Source organism: Moschus berezovskii, chromosome 20 (genome assembly GCF_049115385.1).
Source record: "Moschus berezovskii isolate FMDL1 chromosome 20, NW_MosBer_1.0, whole genome shotgun sequence".
NCBI classification, from domain to species: Eukaryota; Metazoa; Chordata; class Mammalia; order Artiodactyla; family Moschidae; genus Moschus; species Moschus berezovskii.
Window position 1 is genome coordinate 32,562,891 of NC_142479.1, and position 7,353 is coordinate 32,570,243.

Sequence of the window (7,353 nt, forward strand, 5' to 3'; positions counted from 1 at the left end):
GGGTAGACTTTCCCTTCTCCAGGGGATCATCCCAACCCTGACCAATCATCCCAAGACCAGGGATTGAACCCAGGTCTCCCACATTGCAGGTGGATTTTTTACCAACTAAGCTATCAGAAAAGCCCTATGTTACTACAATAAAGCAATATTTAAAAGAGCCTAGCTATTGGGAGTTCCCTGGGTAGTCCGATGGATAGAACTTGGAGCTTTCACTACTGGGGCCTGGTGGTCAAACTAAGACCCAACAAGCCACTCAAGCGCAGTAAAAAAAAATGAAAGAACCCAGCTATTGCATAGAATATGGGCCCTCTTACACAACTTTGGAGAAGGAAATGGCAACCCACTCCAGCGTTCTTGCCTTGAGAATCCCAGGGACGGGGGAGCCTGCTGGGCTGTTATCTATGGGGTCGCACAGAGTCGGACATGACTGAAGTGACTTAGCAGCAGCAGCACACAGCTTTGATGGCCTCAGTTTATATGCCTACTTTTGTTTGAACCTGCAGCCTTACTCCTTCTGTATTGATCTGCACATGGTTATAGGGTTCAGTCCATGCTCCCTAGAATTTCATGGCCTTTGCCTAACTCTGCAACAAGCAGGGGATCCACAGTCCCACCAGCCTCCAGCCTAGCGTCCTAGATTATAGACATCTACAAGCAGAGCTGTAGAGGCAGCCAGGACATGGGCTTCTGGAATTATGAGGCTTGAAATTGAGCCTATTTTGCCATGAGAGCTTAACCTCTCAGCTTCCATTCCAATAAAATTAGGGCTATGAACTCCTACCTCACAGGGTTGTGTAAGGATGGAATAAAGTTGTGTAATGGTCAAGTGCTGTACCAAGAGAGGGCTTCATGTTGTTATTATGCTAGCAGTAACTCAAAGAGGATCCAACTAGGATATAGGTTTTTCAGCTCAATAGGAAAATAAATGTCTCCGGAAGTTAGTTACTTTTTAAAAATATTTTTTTAATGTATTCATTTGGCTGCACCAGGTGTTAGCTGCAGCATGTGGGATCTTCGATCTTTATTGTAGCATGCGGGACCTTTTAGTTTCAACATGTGGCATCTAGTTCCCTGACCAGGGATCGAACCCAGACCAGCTACACTGGGAACGTGGAGTCCTAACCACTGAACCACCAAGGACGTCCTGGTGGGGTACTTTGCAAGCTAAACTTTTCTTGACCTCATTCTTGGTGATGTCAGTAGTAGAGCAACAAGCCATTAATGCCAACACTGAGGGTTCCCTGGAGATATGGGATTTTTCAGTGTCAAAACAGAAAGTTCCAGGCAAAATGGGACAAGTTAGTCACCCAAACCATGACCTACCAATTGCTAATGTAGGGACTGCCTCTCAGGCTTGCTCACCACTGCCTGTTTGACCTGCCTTTTCTTCTCAGCTTGGCCTCTAGAGTCTCTTCTTCTGAATCTCTTTGCTGGACATACTTCTGTTGGCCTTTCCATGTTGGTGCTTCCTGGGATTTCTTCCTTGTGTTCTGTTCTTTGGATCTTGCACCCCCTCCTTAGGAGAACTTGTTCATTCCCAGGACCCCCAAATACCTCCCAAGCCATGGATAACTCACAGATCTCCATGGCAGACATCACACTAGAGGGCTTGGTACTTTCCGCATCTCTTGCAAATACTTGTAAACTGTATCCCAAGCCAAGTGTGCAAGCCTTCCTCGCTGACTTCTTCCTTTTGGTTGATGACTCTAACCCTCGGTCAGTAAAGCCAGAAATCCACTCTCCCTGCCTCCTCCCTCCCCCTGCATCCCCTCCTTCTCAGACCTCATGTCCTATTGGTTCTTCTCCTTAAATATCTCTCCAGCCTGCATCGTTTATCCATCCCCACTGCACTGCCTCAGTTCAGGCCTCATCAGTTCTTGACCAGACAATTGCAACAATCTCCTCGCAGTCACCTGCTCCCTCCTCCCCTCTGACACATCTTCCAGTGATGTTCCTAAAATACCAACTCGATCATGTCACTCCCTGGCTTGGAATTCTTCAAAGGTTTCCAATGGCCTAGTACAGGGATCAGCAAACTTTTTTGTAAAGTGTTTGATAGTAAATATTTTAGGCTTTTCACATGTCTCAACTAGTCATTTCTATGACTGCAGCGCAAAAGCAGCCTTGGACAATATAGAAACCAATGATCATGGCTGTGTCCCCAAAACAGTTTATTTATAAAAACAGATGGTGGGGACTTCCCTGGTGGTCCAATGGTTAAGAAACCTTCTGCTAATGCAGGGGACATTAGTTCGATCCCTGGTCTGGGAAAATTCCACATGCTGTGGGCAACCAAGTTCTTGTACCACAATTACTGAGCCCAAACTTTAGAGCTACTGAAGTCTGTGTGCCCTAGAGCCCATGCTCTGTGACAGGAGAAGCCGCTGCAATGAGAAGGCTGTGCACAGCAACTAGACAGCAGCCCCTGCTTGACACAACTAGAGAAAACTTGAGTGCAGCAATGAAGACCCAGTGCAGCCAAAAAAAAGGTGTGGGCCAAATTTGGCCCAAGGACTACACTTTGCTAACCCGTGGCCTAAGGAGTAGTGTCCAAGCTTACTAACATAACCCAAAGGCACTTTTTGCCTTTCATTGTTGTTCATGGCGGTCCAAAAATCAGAGACCTCACTTTGCCGAGAAAGGTCTATCTAGTCAAAGCTATGGTTTTTCCAGCAGTCATGTGCGGATATGAGAGTTGGACCATGAAGAAGGCTGAGCGCCGAAGAATTGAAGCTTTTGAATTTTGGTGCTGGAGAAGACTCTTGAAAATCCCTTGATCAGCAAGGAGATCAAATCAGTAAATCCAAAAGGAAGTCAATCCTGAATATTCACTGGAAGGACTGATGCTGAAGCTGAAGCTCCAATACTTTGGCCACCTGATGCAAAGAACAGACTCATTGGAAAAGACCCTGATGCTGGGAAAGATTGAGGGCAGGAGGAGAAGGGGGTGACAGAGGATGAGATGGTTGGATGGCATCATCAACTCAACGGACATGAGTTTGAGCAAACTCCAGAAGATAATGAAGGACAGGGAAGCCTGGCGTGCTGCAGTCCATGAAGTCACAAAGAGTCAGAAACAACTGAGTGACTGAACAACAGCAAAAAGCACTAGCTCACTCCTACTCAGGACCTAGACACCAGCTGCCTGAAGCCCGAGGAGAATAGCTTCCACTGCAGCAAGCAGGACTCTAATTAGACCTTGCAAAGAACTTTCATAGCTGTTAAATGATTGTTAAAAATTGCCCCAAGTTGTGGAAGGAGACAGAGGAATACCATCTCCTGTGGTTTTCTGACACGCTTCAGACGAAGCCCTGTTCGGCCACTCCTAATTCTGGCCTAACAGTACCAGGATAAATCAGGATAGATGCATCAAGCCGCTATTCCATGCAAAGCACTGTTAAGAGCAGAACTGTGTGTCCTCTTTTCACAAAGCACAGCACCTCTCCCCCTCCTGCGACTGAGATGCAAAGACATCAGAGATACGTGCAAAGTCACACAGCAGGATGGATGGAAATAACCACTGAAGACCATGGTCAAGGGGAGTCATAGCAGTGTGTAACTAATTGTCGAGTGGAATCGTCATGGAGGCTCAGAGGAGGAACAGAGCAGAGGAGGAGTCAAGGAAGGCTTCACTGACAGAGGCTAGGATCTGAGCCTATAATAGTAGAATTTAGATGGTAAGAGCACTGCTTGCTAAGGAACATTGTGCACCTGGCACTTCATTTACATTATCTTGTTTAATCCTCACAACAACTCTGTGAAGAGGGTATTATTAGTCTCTCTTTCTTTTAAGATTTTTTTTTTTTTTGATGTGGACCTCTTTTTAAAGTCTTTATTGAATTTGTTACACTATTGTTTTTGTTTTGTGCTTTGTTTTTTTGGCCAAGAGGCATGTAGGATCTTAGCTCACCAACCAGGGATCGAACCCACACCCCCTGCATTAGAAGGTGAAGCCTTAACCACTGGGCCCCCAGAGAAGTCCCTGTCAGTCTCTTTTTTATACAGAGGGAAACTGAGCCCCCAAACCCCTAGCTGCTTGTCCTAGATCACACAGTCAGTGAGTGGCAAAGCAGGGCTGGAACCCAGTTAGTTTGGTCCTGAAGCTGACCAGGGCAGAGCTCCCCAGGAGGGACTGGAGCAAAGGGTGGGAAGAAAGTCCAGGCATGGCCCCTAGCATGGCTGGAATGGGAAAGAGTTGGGGCTGACTCATAGAAGATGCTGGATGCCAGCTTGAGGAGCTTCAAGTGGTTAATTCAGCTGGAGCGCTGACCAGGAGGCAAGTGCTGGTTGGAAGGGAGGGAGGGGACCGTTCAGGCAGGAAGGTGCTGAGCAGGTTCAGCAATGGCAGTGAAGGCAGGTCTGAGCCAGGGAGGTGATGGGGGGACTGGAAGGAGGGGGACAGCGTAGGAGAGACTGGGAAGGAGGATCTGTGTGGGGACTTGGCTAACAATAGCCATAGGAGCAAGTGAAGGAGGAATTAGGAATTGATTTCACAGTTCTGGGTGCATCAGACAGCAAGGCAAAAGCAACTCTCCAGAGAGCTAAGCTTAACACAATGGATAGGGACTGCCCTGCTGGTCCAGTGGCTAACACGCCGAGCTCCCAAAACAGGGGGACCGGGTTCAATCCCTGGTCGGGGAACTAGATCTCACATGCCGTAGTGAAAATCAAAGATCCTGCAAGCTGCAACTAAGACCCAGTGCAGCTAAATAAATAAACATTAAAAGAAAAAAAAATACAGTGGCTAATGTTTATTGCAATCAGCTACTATTGGCAAGTACTTTACATTTATAAACTAATCTTCACAGTGTTCTTAGGAGGTAGGGTTCATTTTTATCCCCATTTTTTTTTTTTCAGGTGAAAGAACTGAGGCACAGAGAGGTTAAGCAACTTGTCCAAAGCTATCCAGCTGGTACCTGGCAGAGCTGGGATTTGAACTCAGGCAGTCCGGACCCAGAAACCTTGCTCTTAATCACTTTGCTATCTTACATCTGTTTAGGTAATGCTTTCAGGAAGAAGCAGGGTTCTCCACTCCCATGCCTCATTCCCCAAACTCAAGGATCAGGCAGGAGAGTGATGGTCAGTGCAGGGTTTTTTGCCCAGTCAGACCTCAGGTCTCTGCTGCTCCCTTGAGCTGGTTGCCTCTCACTGTCAGGCAGTGAGCCTGGGGCACGCTGTGCTGGGGTCTGCACTTCCCCAGCTACACCTCCATGCAGGAGGGCTCCTGGAACCCTGGGCTGTCTTGTTAGAAGGGAGCAGGGGAGGATGAGCAGGCCAGCCCAGAAGTGGGAGTACCCAATGCAGGCCGCAAGAAGGTGCTGGCAGGGAAAGACCCTGCTGGCAGGGAAAGAACTGCAGCTCCACCAGGTTCAGGAGGAAGCAGCCCACTCTCACCCCCAATTAGGAGGATCATCTTTTTTAGTACAAGGGGGCGCGGTAGGAGCAGCCGTGAAACAAGCATGGAACATCCACCCCAAACAGAGGGGATTGCCCCAGCAGGAAGACCAACCCTGTAAAGGCCCCCAGCACCAGGTGGGTAAGATACATGGCCAAGGGCCTGTGTGACTTCAGGTTGGGGTCCTGGGCTGCCGCCTCCAGGCACTAGGGGAGAATTCTCTCTCCCACCAGGAGCTGTGCCTCTAGGAAGTGAGAAGACCCGAGGAGCTCCAGTCTGGATCCCTGAAATCACAAGCTTTAAGGAAGGAATTGAAGTAAGGGGAAGGAAAAGAAGGGAAGGGGGAGACTATAAAGCCCCAGCAGCCAGATATTTGCATAACTATTTCTGGCCCGCAGCAAGAGCTCCAGTTCCATCTGTGCCTGACGCCCAGGCGTGCCACTTGCTGCCTGACAAGGACAAGAACAAACTGGCAGAGAAAAGGACGCTGAGGAGGGAAGTATGGACGCAGCAACTCTCCAAGTTTCTCCCCAACACAACCCGAATTAACCAAGACAGTCTGCACGCTTAAATGCTACAATCAGGCTTCTGCAGAAGTGTTCCTGACTGATGAGATTTTGAACCTTCCAACTGTCCTGGGCACTTTTTTTTTCAGACTTACATAGCACCAGGCATGTTTTTCCCAAGAGGCCACAGCAGACTATTCACGACTTAGACGGTTTTTCCTCCAAGTTCCAGGGTCACATGTAACTTTAGTCCCCGTGGCAGGATCTGGAAGAGATAGGTCTGACAGTCCCCATTCTTGCCAGGTGGACCCTCTTTAAGGCCTCACATTGTAAAAATCTTATCTGATTTTACGTGTCTGTAGCTTCCCATCCTGGTAATTACTGAAAATATTTCCAAGAATAGTTTGGGGGGTGGGCATTGACATCCCTTGGCTTCCCTGGTGGCTCATTGGTAAAGAAACTGCCTGCCAATGCAGGAGACGCAGGGTCAATCCCTGGGTCAGGAAGATTTCCCTGGAGAAGGAAACTGCAACCCACTCCAGTATTCATTCCTGGGAAATCCCATGGACAGAGGAGCCTGGTGGGCTACAGTCCACGGAATTGCAAAAGAATCAACATGACTTAGCGACTAAACATAACAACATTGACATCCCTTACCACCATCAACCCCATCTTTCAGGCTCCCAAATGCACAATCTAAATAGACTAGCAGCTTGGTTTATTGTGCTAACTCAGGGGCTAGATAGGACTCCAGCCTTCACCACTGACTTCCTTGCCTTCCCTCCCCTTGTCTCCTAAACAGGATCCTGGGGCTGTCCCTAGAACCTTTCTATCCCCCTTAACTTTCTTTCTTTAAAAAAATATTTATTTATTTTTATTTATGTATTTGATTGTGCCAGATCTTAGTTGTGGCACTCTAGATCTTCTCGGAGAAGGCAATGGCACCCCACTCCAGTACTCTTGCCTGGAAAAATGCCATGGATGGAGGAGCCTGGTAGGCTGCAATCCATGGGGTCGCTAAGAGTCGGACATGATTGAGCGACTTCACTTTCACTTTTCACTTTCATGCATTGGAGAAGGAAATGGCAACCCATTCCAGTGTTCTTGCCTGGAGAATCCCAGGGATGGGGGAGCCTGGTGGGCTGCCGTCTATGGGGTCGCACAGAGTCGGACATGACTGATGCGACTTAGCAGCAGCAGCAGTCATCTCCAGTCATGGCAATCAAAAGTGTTCCCACTGGGATTTCCCTGGTGGCTCAGTAGCTAAGACTCCATACTCCCAATGTGAGGGGCCGGGTTCGATCCCTGGTCAGGGAACTAGATCATGCATGCCACAACTAAGAGTTTGAATCCTGCGACTAAGACCTGACACAGATAAATAAATAAATATATATTTCTTAAATCATTGCCAAATAGCCTCTGGGGAACAAAACTGAGAACCACTGGTCTAGA